A 14,163-nucleotide genomic window follows, 5' to 3' on the forward strand; every position below is an offset into this window, starting at 1 on the left:
CTAAGTCTGTGTGCATGTAGAGGGGGAACCCCACAGGGATTCTGCCTCAGGGCCCCCCCAAAAGTTGACTCTGACCCTGGAATTTCTCCAGAAACATCTCGTGAGGCCTACCTGGCCCCTTCAAAGTCAGCCATGAAAAACTTCCATGGGGCCTTGGACGAAGTTCTGGCAGAGCAATCCTATGCATATTTACTTAGTGATGAGTCCACTTATGCTCAATGGGCCTTCCTCCCTAGCAAGTGCGTTTGAGGTTGCAGCCCAATTCTTTTTGCTGATCCTTTGTTCCTGCTACTTGTGCTGGTGTGCCTGCTTCTGCGCTTGTGTTACTCTGATATTGTGTACTCCTGTGGCTGTTTTGTAAGAGACGTTTCATAAAAAAATAAGTATCATGGTCTCTGAAAGCAGTTCAGACATGACTGGGAGCAAAGTCAGAAAACAAGGGGAACACTCCCCACCCCCCTTGAGACAAATCCGGGAACTTGCAAACGCAACGAGGGTTTGACCCAGAAATTCTGCAGAGAGGATTAAAGTTACTTAAAGTAGGAAAGATGCCTGGACGCATGCTTTCTGCAGGCCTCAGGAAAATGGACCTACCTGATTCTGCCTGGGGAATGCCTTTGCTTCAGCAAGTCAGAGGCTGGAAGGGTGGCCTGATTCGGAGTGACTTTGACACAGGTGTTGCCACTCCTCTTATGGAATGGTGCCAGGTGGGCTTGCTGAACTCCTTCAGCAGGTGCCTCATTACCAAGCCCTCCAAAGAAGAGGAAAATGTGCTTTGCACTGGACAACAGGAAGCGCAGTCTCTGTGAACACTGTTAAACTTAATGTTTAATAGTTGTCCCTTTTCTGTGTGATGTAGCATGTTTTGGGCCCAGAGGGACATAAATTCAAGGACCCTGTCAGCCATGCAGTTCTCTGTATTACCTGGGACCAGTCATCATCTCTCAGCCTAGCCTACCTTGCAGGGCTGTTGTGAAGATTTAAATGGAGGGGGAGAAGTACACCACCCTGAATTCCTTGGAGGAGCACTGGGAACAAATTTAATAATATATAATAAAATGTATGCGTTTTTAACTGAAGAGTTATTTATTGATATAATTCTTATCATTTCAAAATGCCCCCCATCCCAAAAGTATTGGAGGGGAACAGCCCCTCCTCCTGTCAAAATTACTTGGAATACAGGGTGTTCCATCCCACCCTCCCCTAGCTTCCAAGTTACACTCTATACCAGGGGTGTCCAAAGTTTTTGGCAGGAGGGCCACATCATCTCTCTGACACTGTGTTGGGGGCCGGGGGAAAAAAACTAATTTACATTTAAAATTTGAATAAATTTACATAAGTTTACATAAATGAATATATTAAAGATGAACTTATATGAATGAATGAAGGTCTTGCAATAGCTCCAGGCCTATAAAAGGCCTTGCACAAAGCAGGGCTGGCCTTTCCTTTGCTGCCGCTACTGCATCACAGACGTGAAACAACAAGCATTGGGGGAAGTCCTCATCCTACAGCACGCCAGAGGTCAAACAGTTGCCCTCATGCTGACAACAGTTGTATCGGGCCAGTGTGGGCTCCAACAAATCTCCGGAGGGCCAGAGGCTCATTGGAGACTAGGGGCTCCCTGAGGGTCACATTGAGAGGCCTCGAGGGCCGCAAGTGGTCACCCCTGCTCTATACCAACATTTCCATGCTGAGCATTCCAAGATAGAAGGTGGCATGCTCGCAAAGTTCCAAAATGGGATCTCCGTCCTGCAGCAAACACGGGGTTTGAGCCTTCTGGCACTCAGGGCTCATGGAGTTAATTTGTAACCAAGATCTTGTCAAATTAGTTATTGTGATTCACCTTTCGCTTGGATTCTGCTGGTCCAATTTATAGAGTGTTCCTTCTTTTCAGGCTCTGCACCAGGACAACAGTTCATGGTTAAGACAGGCTGCAGGAAAGAATAAATGAAGGTACTAATAAAGCTATGTTAAAAACTATTGCACCAGTTTAATACTGCAACTCACTCTACATTTCCTTTGCAAGACAATGAAACTTTTGAATATACGAAGGTGTGACTGTCACAGGGTCACCCAGGGAGCTTCATGGCCAAGCTGAGATTTGAATCTAGATCTCACTGACTCTACACGCATCTTCACCACTTGGGGTCCAAACCTGGATGTAAGCAAAGAGACATCTTTTCAAGTGGAGGTTCTCTTATATTTAGCCAGAGTAACCCCTGTCCCTATTCTGCCAGCACAGGACCCAATCCTATCCAACTTTCCAGCTCCATTGTAGCCACAATGCAGCTCTGCGGTAAGGGAACACATGTTCCCATAGCTTGAGGAGGCCCCAGTGACTGCCCCTCCACCACAGGATGCAGCGCACACCCCACTGGCACAACTGCACCAGCACTGGAAAATTGGATAGGACTGGGTCCATAGTGGGCTCCACCCCCTTCCCTGTTGGCTGTTCTCCCTGTTCTTCCCATCTTCTTTTTGGTTGTGAACCCCTTTGTGACATTTTGGGTTATGTCAGAATGCCAGATGCAAGGGAGGGCACCAAGATCCAGGTCTCCTGTTATCAGGTGTGCTCCCTGGGGCATTTGGTGGGCCGCTGTGAGATACAGGAAGCTGGACTAGATGGGACTATGGCCTGATCCAGTGGGGCTGTTCTTATGTTCTTAACTACAATTCCCAGGAGGCCTTGCATGTCTTCTTGTTGTCTGGTGTGCTCCCTGGGGCATTTGGTGGGCCGCTGTGAGATACAGGAAGCTGGACTAGATGGGCCTGTGGCCTGATCCAGTGGGGCTGTTCTTATGTTCTTATGTGACGGGGACTCCATTGCCACTTTCTCCTGGCCATCCCATCCACACATGAGAGCTCTCACATCTAGTGTCATCTAGTGTCTCACTAGATGTGAGAAGTTAAAATATGTTACATTCTGTGTGTGTGCGTGCGTGTGCGTGCGTGCATGCGTGTCCATGAGAGAGACTGACTACAAGAATCTTCTACCCATTTTCTAGCTTTTCAAAATAATTATTTCATTGATTAGCTTGTAATCAATATCTGGAACAGCAAGTTACAAGCAACAACAACCATAAGAGGTGCAACCCTATGCATGTTTACTCAGAAATGAGCCCCACTGTATCCAGTGGGGCTTATTCCCAGGTACGTGTGCACAGCGTGGCAGCCCTAGTCTTGCTGGAATTCAGTGAGGCACATCCGTCCATCAGGCCAGCTGGTGTGGCTGCCTTAGGCGGAAACTTCCCAGGGAGCACTTGTGCTGCCCACCTGCTCCTCCTCCCACCACTCTGTAGGCAAAGGCAGGTCTGTGTCCTGAAGAAGAATATACATTTGGACGGTGGGGAAGGGAACTAGCAAAGGAGGGGAGAGGAAGACAGAGCAGGGGAACAAGGGATTGAAGCAAACAGATTTGCACGCATACAGTATAGGCTGGAAATATGAGCATGTTGACTTCGGAGTATGTGCCACTGATTTCCACGTAAACATGCCTAGGATGGAACAGCAAGGCTTCATCTCAGCTGGGAATGAGAACGGAGGCATTAAGCCAGAGGTTCCACTGGAGCTGTGGATTTGTTTTCTCATTAAATGGTTCCCCTGGAGAGGCTCTGCTGCAAATTGCTTCTTTGTTGGAACCTAACCCTGGCCAGGCTGAAAAAGATATTTTGCACTTCTAGATGCACGTGCTGGCACTGTTTTGTGGTTCAGCTAAGTTCTTCATTTGTGGCAGAAACATCACTCCATTCAAGTGCATAGAATTTGCTTTCTTCCCTTTTGCTGCCCTTGGTGTTGACGCTTTCTCATGGGGTTCTTCTCCACCATGATCCCAAGATCTCTTTTCTGATTGGTCACCAAGAGCTCAGTCCCTATAAGTGCATATGTGAAGTTGGGAGTTTTCCCCAATGTGCATCACCTTCCACTATTGACATTGAACAGTATTTGCCCTTGGGCTGTTCACTCAGTCTGGAGAGATCCTTTTGGGGCTCCAACCTGCTCTGATTTTAACCACCCTCAATAGCTTGGTGTAATTGGCAAGCTTGTTCACCTCACTGTTTACCCCCAACTGAAGATCAGTATCTGGAGAAAGTGAGTCACATTTCCTTGAGAAAGGAAGCCACATTTATCCATTTATTTTTCAACTTTAGTTATCCTATGCATGGATATAAATAGGCAGTTGGCATCCTTCAGTCTTGGAAGACTATGGTATCGCGCTCTGAATAGTGGTTCCAGAACATATGATATAAATTTCCGGATTTATATTTGGTTCAGGATATAAATAATGGCAGAAGGAAATCATACACATACATCATGATGGAATTATGTGCATACATCTGTACATGTATGATTGCATGAATGTGCAAATGCCAGGGGTCCCAATCATGAAGAGAGAACACCAATGCAAGTACAACAGTTAGTCCCTATGGCAGTGATTTTCAACCTTTTTCATCTCATGGCACACTGACAAGGCACTAAAATTGTCAAGGCACACCATCAGGTTTTTGACAATTGACAAGGCACACCATGTTGCCAACTCACAACCCTCATTGGCCCTACTAATAAATGACATTCTCCCAAATTCCTGTAGCACACCTGTGGACCACTTGTGGCACACCAGTGTGCCACGGCACAGTGGTCGAAAATGGCTGCTCTATGGAGATCCTTGCATGAAAGTGTGGTGGCCAGAAGTGGCACCAGCAGGCACAATGGTGTGCTCTGGTGTGCTCCCTGGGGCATTTGGTGGGCCGCTGTGAGATACAGGAAGCTGGACTAGATGGGCCTATGGCCTGATCCAGTGGGGCTGTTCTTATGTTCTTAAACTACAATTCCCAGAATGCCTTGCAGGTCTCTTGTTATCTGGTGTGCTCCCTGGGGCATTTGGTGGGCCGCTGTGAGATCCAGGAAGCTGGACTAGATGGGCCTATGGCCTGATCCAGTGGGGCTGTTCTTATGTTCTTAAACTACAATTCCCAGGAAGCCTTGCAGGTCTCTTGTTATCTGGTGTGCTCCCTGGGGCATTTGGTGGGCCGCTGTGAGATACAGGAAGCTGGACTAGATGGGCCTATGGCCTGATCCGGTGGGGCTGTTCTTATGTTCTTACAATTCCAGTATTCCCCTCCCTCCGTGCATTCAAAGCCATGCACATGTTGCATGAACAGGGTTAGGGCTGATACTTCTACCCTGCAAGAATGTTCACTTTGGGCATTTGTAAAAGCTTATTGCTGGATGGCTATTGGAACTGCAGAGTCAATATTGATAAAAACATAGGTGTATGATACAACAGGTGCTCAACGCCCTGTGCCTCCTCTGGTCTGCCAGCCCTGTGCTGATAGAAGTGCATGCCCTGGCATAGCCCTTCCAGATGCTTTCAACTGCCAGCACCACACCCACCTCTTTTCACACATAGCTTTACTTTGGAGGGCACACCCTTATTTGTCAAGTAATATAAAAAACCAGGGCTGATTGGCTGCTCCATCCAAGCCATTTGGGTGCCAGAGCCAAAAAAAGCCAATGGAACCCACCCTTAGTTATTTCTGCCAAGTAACATGTGGTGCAATGGACAGGGACATTTTCCTGCGCAAGTCTCTCCGATGTTATGATAATCTGCTTTGGTTTGTGTCACTCTAAGTAGTCTGGTGTCAGTTGCAAACTTGGGCTGTGAACCCCAACGCCTGATAATTTCTGAACAAGTTAAAGAAAATGAGTCCCCATACAGATCCTTGGGGGACTGCACTTCTTGATCCCCAACACAGAAGAAATTGCCCATTTATTAGCACTCTCTTCTCCACAGGCCAATGGGACCAGTACACTGTTGAGAGGCAAGGGGGCTACCTGTGGAAAGGGTGGGAGGGGAAGGAAATGCTCCCACCCAGTGAAGATGGGCCCTGGCCCCTAGCTAAACTGCAGGTGCCTCTGAGATGGGAGTTGGGCAAACTGGGGTGAGGTGAGCCAAGTCAGGGTTCTGGGAAAACAAGGTGAGGCAGGCAGACTGGGAAGGTGGAGAATGAAGCTAGTGGAGGATAGGGAAAGACAGAGCCTGGAGCCCAGCCATGAGCCTGGCACCGACTCTGGTGGGCCACTGATCTGGGCAGGCTGTTCTGATTTGCTTTGAGGGATGGAAATATAACCATGACTATTTTATGCCAGCCCCATCTCAAGAATCACTGTCCATGCTCGTCAGTCACAAGAGGTGACAGCTGTTACCACTTTCTGTACTCTTTAAATTTAAAAGCAATGAGAGCATTGTCCTGTGAGATAGTGAAGACATATTGGAAAAACACAATTGTCCTACATCACACCCAAAGTCAGGATGCTGTAGTGGTTCAGGACTTGGACATAAATGTGGAAGATCCAGGTTCAAGATCCTGATCCTTGCTCAGCCATAAAGCTTCCTGGGTTACCTTAGTCCAGTCTCTCTCTCTCTCTCTCTCTCTCTCTCTCTCTCTCTCTCTCTCACTTTGGACCACCTTGCTGTGAGGACAAAAGGAGGGGAGGAACCTTGGAGGAAGGGCAGTATAAAAATGTGAATGAATAAATGAATGAATACCACTGGCCAGTCTGTCTGTGAGGCCAAATGAGGCTGTCCCATCCAGTGGCAAATTGGCATGAATTCCTCTGTTCCCCCCTTCATTCCTGGGGTGGAAGGAAGAAGATGGGTGAGCAGATGGAAGTGGGCACACCCTGCCAGTCTGCCACTTGTGAAGACCACCTCAGTTGGCCTAACGGACAGGGAGAGAAAGCATGGGGAGTGCAGGAGGGGAAAAGCCTTCAGTCCAGCAACACTTTCCTGGGAGTAAGCCCCATTTGAACACAGTGGACTTGCATGGAATTGCACTGTATGAATGCCAAATTCAGAAAACCCTTAAGGCTACAATCCTGTAGTAGACACTTTCCCGGAAGTAAGCCCACTGAACATAATGGGACTTACTTTTGAGCAGACATGCACAGGGTTGTGCTGCAGGGATCACAAATCGTTAACCTGGCAGCCATGTTGAGGAGAGTTTCCACCTCTGGAAGGGTTTTGGTGTTGTGTGATGTTTTTAAAATGGTGCTGTGCTTTCTGGAAGGTTTTACTATGTCTAAATGGTTTTGTTTTTTTTTTACTGATTCTAGTGTTGCTTTTTATGGGTCTCTACCATCTTGAGTCTATGTGAGACCAGTAAGTAATAAACCAAGGAGTAAAATATGTAAATAAATAAATGTACTCCCTGGGGCAGTGGTTTCACCTTACCGAATGTGAGATCTGCCTCTGGTTCTGTTTTACTTTGGGCCAGTTGCAGAGATGTTCAGCTGCTGACAGTGACTATTCCAAATGTGCAGATGTGCTCCAGGGGTCTGGAGCATGGCAGCTGAAAACTGCTGAAAAATTCTTCCAGGTTCCGTAGCTGTGTTTCAAGGGGAACTGTCTATAAGCCGTGTTTCTCAAACTGTGGGTCGGGACCCACTAGGTGGGTCACGAGCCAATTTCAGGTGTTTTATTTTTTAATTTCAATGTTTTATTTTTAATATATTAGGCTTGATTCTACCATGGTACGTGACTACATTTGGGGAAATGTTACATATCTTAACAGGCTGCTGTGTATATGCTTTTAACAATAATAGGCAATGGGACTTACTTCTGGGTAAGTGTGAGAAGGATTGCAGCCTAGGATTGTTAAAAATTTTCCTGCTTGATGATGTCACTACTGGTTAGTACATCACTTCCGGTGGGGCCTGGCAGATTCTCATTCTAAAAAGTGAGTCCCAGTGCTAAAAGTGTGACAACCACTGGCTATAGTAATGACTTGTCTGTCTTTCTTCTTCTGCTAGCAGGAAGAAGGTGCAGGAGTCTGTCCTTCTTCTTCTGCCTGCACCTGTCATCCTTCCACTAGAAGGAGAAAGGGGAGCTGAGAGGAGCTATTGCTCTGAGCCAGGGGCGTCCAACCATTTTGGCAGGAGGGCCACATCATCCCTCTGACACTGTGTCGGGGGCCGGGAAGAAAAGAATTAATTTACATTTCAAATTTGAATAAATTTACCCAAATGAATATATTAGAGATGGAACCTATATGAATGAATGAAGGTCTTGCAATAGTTCAAGGCCTATAAAAAGCCTTGCACAGAGCAAGGCCAACCTTTCCTTTGCTGCCACTGCTGCATCGCAGATGTGAAACAGCAAGTAGCAGAGGGAGCCCTCAACCCACAGCTCAGGTGGAAGGTCAAACAGTCGTCCTCATGCTGAAAGCAGTTGCGTTGGGCTAGCACGGGCTCCAGCAAGTCTCTGGAGGGCCAGAGGCTCATTGGAGACTGGGGGCTCCCTGCGGGCCTGATTGGGAGCCCCCAAGGGCCGCAAGTGGCCCCCGGGCCAGGGTTTGGGCACCCCTGCTCTGAGCAATCACTATATCCCACTGAGAGGAGCTACTGCCCCCACCACCATCAAGGGCCCCGCAAACTGGACTTGACCCTACACAGATGCATCTGTTCCGTAAAGAGATTTCTTCTACTTCTCATAATCCTGGGGATGGAACTGAACCCTGAAGATCCACAACTCTAGCACCTCACCAGAACAAAATTTTATCGGGGCATCTTCAAAACGCAAGACTAGGGACAAAATGGGTTACTGGGCTTATAAAATTAGTTTTGAAAAGAAAAACTAACTTTTTTTTTTGAGAAAAAGAAGTTTTTGTCCCTCTCTCCCAGCTCTAAAGCCAGGAAGGTGTCCCATTAAATGGACTGGCAAAATACATCCATAAATGGTGGGGCTTGCTGCCTGTTGGAATAGCCACAATACTTCAGGAATCAATTGCCTAAGTCAAAATAAGGCAGCTTGATGTGTTTATATGTACCTCATGCTGCCTTGACAACTGAGATGTCAATTTTGTGTAAAAAAAATTGTACATTAAAGATAAAGACTATCCCTGTCCAGCTTTGCAAAGAACAGTCCTGTGGGGAGTGTGCCTCTGTGTGTGTGTTCCATAATGGTCTAGTGTGGAAAGAGTGTGCAAAAAGGCATCAGAAATAAAAAGAACAGCTGGCCTAAGACCTTCTGGAGCTGGAGGCAGCTGAGTGCCAAATGCAGCCTCTCCTCCACCTGGAGATGTGCCCGCCTCTGCCTCTCTCACTTCCTGAACTGGGACAGGAAGACAAAGAAGTGTGGAGAAGAATAGAGTGGTCGGCTAGAGAGCATTGGAGATGCTTCCTGTTCTGCTTCATGCCCCTCTTCCTTTTCAATCCAGAGAGTGGGAGGAAGAGGAGGAGCAGCAGAGGTGAGTGAGCAGAAGATGGTGGGCTCTTCTAGCCCACCACTCAGAGCCCATCACGCTCCTGCCCTCCATGCCTGCTCTTCTCCCCTGCCCTCTTCACTTTTTCCAGTACGAGGAGGAGGAGGAGGTACAGTGGAAACAAGTGGGTAGATAGAGGTGGGCACCCCCCACCCGTTTGTTCCCTGAAGCAGTGGCCACTGCCAGTCAGTCCTGTGGATGTGCTGGCCCTCATTGAGAAGCATGGCATTGAAGCAATGGCTTTTGCCAGCTGGTTCTCCTGAACAGATGGGAGCCGCTGCCTCTGAAGCGAGTGCTCCAAATTAGCCATCAGGCCTCAGAGCACCTAACGCAGGCTAATCCTTCACAAATTTGTAGGGAGTCCCTTAAAAAAAATGAAAACTGAGCACCCTGCATTTGGCAGTAGTGATTGCTGCAGGTGAGCAGCAGTTCCTTTGCTGCCTGTCATCGCTGCCCTGCGTTCCAGAGACATCCAAACCAGCCGGTGTCTTTGGTGCCAGAGAGGGAGGGAGTGGAAGGCAGCTTCTTCCGTCAAATATCATTAGGCTCTTTAATGAAAGTTTGGCACTCTGCGCGGGGTGGGGGTGGAGAGAATTGGCTTGCACTCCCTGCTTTTGGTTTTCACAAAGCCTGTTTGTTTGACTTAAGGCTAGTTCACTGCACCCTGGTTACCATGGAAATGGCAGAAGGGCAGCCACACCTTTGTGAACACCACCAACCACCTGGGTGACTCAGGAGGAGCAAGATGAGAGACACGGCCTGACCTTACAAGAGTCTAACCAGGTGAAGGAGCGGACTCAGGTGAAGCAATTGCTGCACATCCATCTCGCCCTGCCCAGGTATGTTCATCATGGAATCCAGCATGGGAGCAGTCGGTCTTCAACCTCTCACTATCCTACAGCAGGATCCCCTGAATAGCAAACAGCCTCCAAACATAGGGTAGATGTGGAGTCAGGCAGCACTGCAGGGCTTGACCCAGGTGTGCTATGAGACAGGCACATAATGGGACATAATTCTCTGTGCCATTCTTGGACCAATAGTAAGGAAGAGGATCTGTAGGGTAGTTCGAGCTAGGAGATGCTACCAGTCCACTTTCCCAGGGAATCAGGAGATGCTGGCAAGTCCACCCCATACCATCAGCTACAAGTTCCGAGATCTGTTGCATTGAGTAACTTGGTATGGAGCAACACTACCGCTCTTGGCACACACCAAACTCCTTCAAACTCTGCTTGTTATGGTGGCAAGTGGCTGTAGTGGAGTGTAAGTAGCCTGATGGCGAGGATGGTGGCCCCTCAATGGGGGGCTGCAGTCACTGGAAGTCCTGGCTTGGGGGATTTCTAGTCTGCGGGTCTTTGGCTTGGGGGGATCACTAGTTGCTGGACTTGGGCTCAGGGCCCTGATCCAGTGTCTCCGCCAACTACTGTCCCCTCTCCCTCTGAGTCAGTGTCCAGGTCACAGCAATAATAATAATAATATTTAGCATTTCTGAGCGTCCAAAGCAATTCCCATGTGCTATCTAGGTGTAATCCTCATGACAACCCTGTCAGGTATTATTATCTCCATATTGCAGGTGGGGAAGACTGAGTCTGAGAGGGAGTGGCATAACACTACCTGCGGAGCTCATGGCACAAGATGAGTTTCATAGCAGAGATGTCCTGATTCACAGCTTGGTTTCTTAACCACTGCACTGCAGTGGCTCTCATCTGGGTCATGGCTCGTATTTGGTTTCTGGAGTCAGTCTCCTGGGAAGTAGTATACCCAAGGCTGGCCTGTCCATGTGATTGACTTTTGTGGTCACATGAGAATGCAGATTGGTGAGAAGCGCCTGCCTCCATTGCTTCTCCTTTTAGTCCCTGAATTCAGAAAGGAAAAGGGGAATGAGGAGGAGGAGGAGGAAGTGTAGAGGAGAATAGAGTGGAAAGCTAGAGACAGAGTAGAAAGCATTGGAGACACTCAAGCCCAACACTCTCTTTTCCTCCATGCTTCTGTTCCATTCCCCTCCTCCTTTCTGAAACGAGGGAGCAGGACGAAGAGGGGCAGGAGAGGTAGTAGCTGGTGCATCACCAAGTAATGGGGCAGTATTTGACGCATTCCGTCAAGCATCAGGTCTTGGGGTGTAGCAGGCCCAGCCCAGTAAATCAAAGGGTCATGAACCACTTCTGAGTCAGACAGTCCCTCCGTCTTGTCAGCATGAGAGAGAGAGAGAGAGAGAGAGAGAGAGAGAGAGAGAGAGATGCCCCAGAGGCCTCTGAGCTGTTACTTTAGTGTTGGGAAAACTGAGAGACATCCTAGTTGGCTCAGAAGCAGCCCCTGACCCAGGTACAACTTGCCATGATTTCATTTGGGTCAGGCAGCTTCTTGAGCAACTACACCTATCAGGTAGGATGGCGCTAACGCAGCCTACACTTTTGCTTCTGAGGACACACCTGTTGCTATCCAGTCTGCTTTCCCCAAGGGATCCCGGGTTCTGTCATGTTGAATGTTTCAGCCTTTGCTGTTGGTTTTTAGTGCTGTCCTCACAATGCGAAAGTTATTCCAGTTTGTGAATCATTCCACCAATTACACAAACATGCCACTCCCTGAATTTCAAGGAACGCGGGGTGTGTTGTCGGCTGCACCGATGGCCACTGGGCTCTTAGAAGAGTTTTGCAAGCAAGAAAGGAGGCACAAGGGTGCTTAGATGACAAGGATTGTATGAAAGGTGTGAGATTTGGGCCACAGTGGATGTCAGAAGTGGTCCTCTAGCACATGCCATAAATCACAACATGGTCCAAGAACTCATCTGCTCCGTCAGCCTTTCCACAGTCACTAGAAGCCAACCTGCGAGTGTATATTGTGAACACTGATGATGAGTAATTGTTTATCGTGGGAGTGCAGCCAGCCTCTTCTTCGACTTCAGAGCACAAAAGCGTTTTGTAATTGCTGAGAAGAGTCCCTCCCTTTGCAAAAATGCCTTTATGCTGCTTATGGGATTTAGGGGCTTGTTGTTTTAATAAAACTATTTACAAGATCACACCTTAGCAAGATTTTTATGTCTTGAAGCGGAAACCCTGGAAAAGAACATGGCTACTGTTGGGCGGCTTGACAAGGAAGCAACCTCCAGGACCTCCATCCAGGTGGCGCAGTTGTTCTTTACTTGCAAGTAGAACCGTAGAATAATAGAGTGGGTGGAGACTTTTGAGATGTGAAAAACTGACAAATGTGTGAATGTGCAGCCCAAGGACACAACTTCCAGATGTTCCTCTTGACCAAGAGCAGCTTGCTTTCCAGTCTGGAAATGATGGCGCTGACTGGTGTCTGGCTGATCCAGAGCTGAATTTATCCATCTTTACGGAGCACGTGGGTGGCGGGCGCCTGGGGGGACGTGATGGAGACACACACAGTCACGAAGGGGCAGGGATGTGTGGTGGGTGGGGAGGCAGGTGAGACAGAGCCTCCCCACCTGAGTCCTTTGAAATGCGCCGCTGCCGTAGGAGGCACCCAAGCACCCACCACCCATGCGCTCCGTGCACCCATCCCTGGGTGGTGCTGCCGCCACCATTTTGTTTTGAGACCTGCCTTGCAAAATTTGAGCAGCAGCCAAGACTAGGGGGCTGAGGTAAATCCCACCAGAGACTTTGACTTTGGATGGAGAGCCTTGATCAAGTCCTTTCCTCAGTTTCCTACTAACGGACCTGCTCTCCCCTGCCATTGCACTCCTTCTGCCTCACCTCACTTCCTCTCCCTCTCCCTCCAACTTCCAAAGCTGAGTGTATGCTACCGTCATGCCACTCTCTGCCCTTCCTCTCCTTCAGGTTGGCTTGAAAGGAAAGAAGGGGGCAGGACAATTCAGCAGCACTTGCGCTGATTGTTGGTGACCAGGTGTACCGCTGGCAGGCCCATCCATGAGGCCAGCTGAGTATCATCTCCAGCAGCAGATTGGGAGGGGGTCACCCATCTCTGTCCACCTTCCTGCCTCCACTGCTTCTCCTTCCACTCCCTAGCTTGGGAAAAGAAGAGGGGGTCGGGAGGAAGAGGTGATGGGGAGGAAAGGGCTGAGCTAGAACACTGGAGAGTGAGAGGAGCTCTCACATCTTGGACTGGGGGGCAGCATTTGGCAGGCCACCTCAGGAGGTTACCTGACTGGGTGGGGAAAAAGAAGAACTGTGATCCTCACTATCCCACTGCTCAAACCTGTTAAGCTCTTGAGGATGGGTCCTACATAAGAACAGCCCCACTGGATCACGCCACAGACCCATCTAGTCCAGCTTCCTGTATCTCACAGCGGCCCACCAAATGCCCCAGGGAGCAGACCAGATAAAAGAGACCTGCAAGACCTCCTGGGAATTGTAGTTTAAGAACATAAGAACAGCCCCACTGGATCAGGCCATAGGCCCATCTAGTCCAGCTTCCTGTATCTCACAGCGGCCCACCAAATGCCCCAGGGAGCACACCAGTTAACAAGAGACCTCATCCTGGTGCCCTCCCTTGCATCTGGCATTCTGACATAGCCCATTTCTAAAATCAGGAGGTTGCGCATACACATCATGGCTTGTACCCCGTAATGGATTTTTCCTCCAGAAACGTGTCCAATCCCCTTTTAAAGGCGTCCAGGCCAGATGCTGTCACCACATCCTGTGGCAAGGAGTTCCACAGACCAACCACATGCTGAGTAAAGAAATATTTTCTCTTGTCTGTTCTAACTCTCCCAACACTCAATTTTAGTGGATGTCCCCTGGTCCTAGTTGTAGGTTGTGGATTTGAGATGGGTCCCAGTTCTTAGCAAGGTGAAGACCCTGCTTCAGTATATGAACAGCCCTCTTCTGGTTCCTTCCCCAGTGTCAGCTCTCAGTGGGGGTACACCTTGATCACGTTAATCATTACTTCCATTTATAGAACACCATCTTGCATTGGAGAGACTCCA

The sequence above is a fragment of the Tiliqua scincoides genome, chromosome 9, assembly GCF_035046505.1.
Source record: "Tiliqua scincoides isolate rTilSci1 chromosome 9, rTilSci1.hap2, whole genome shotgun sequence".
NCBI classification, from domain to species: Eukaryota; Metazoa; Chordata; class Lepidosauria; order Squamata; family Scincidae; genus Tiliqua; species Tiliqua scincoides.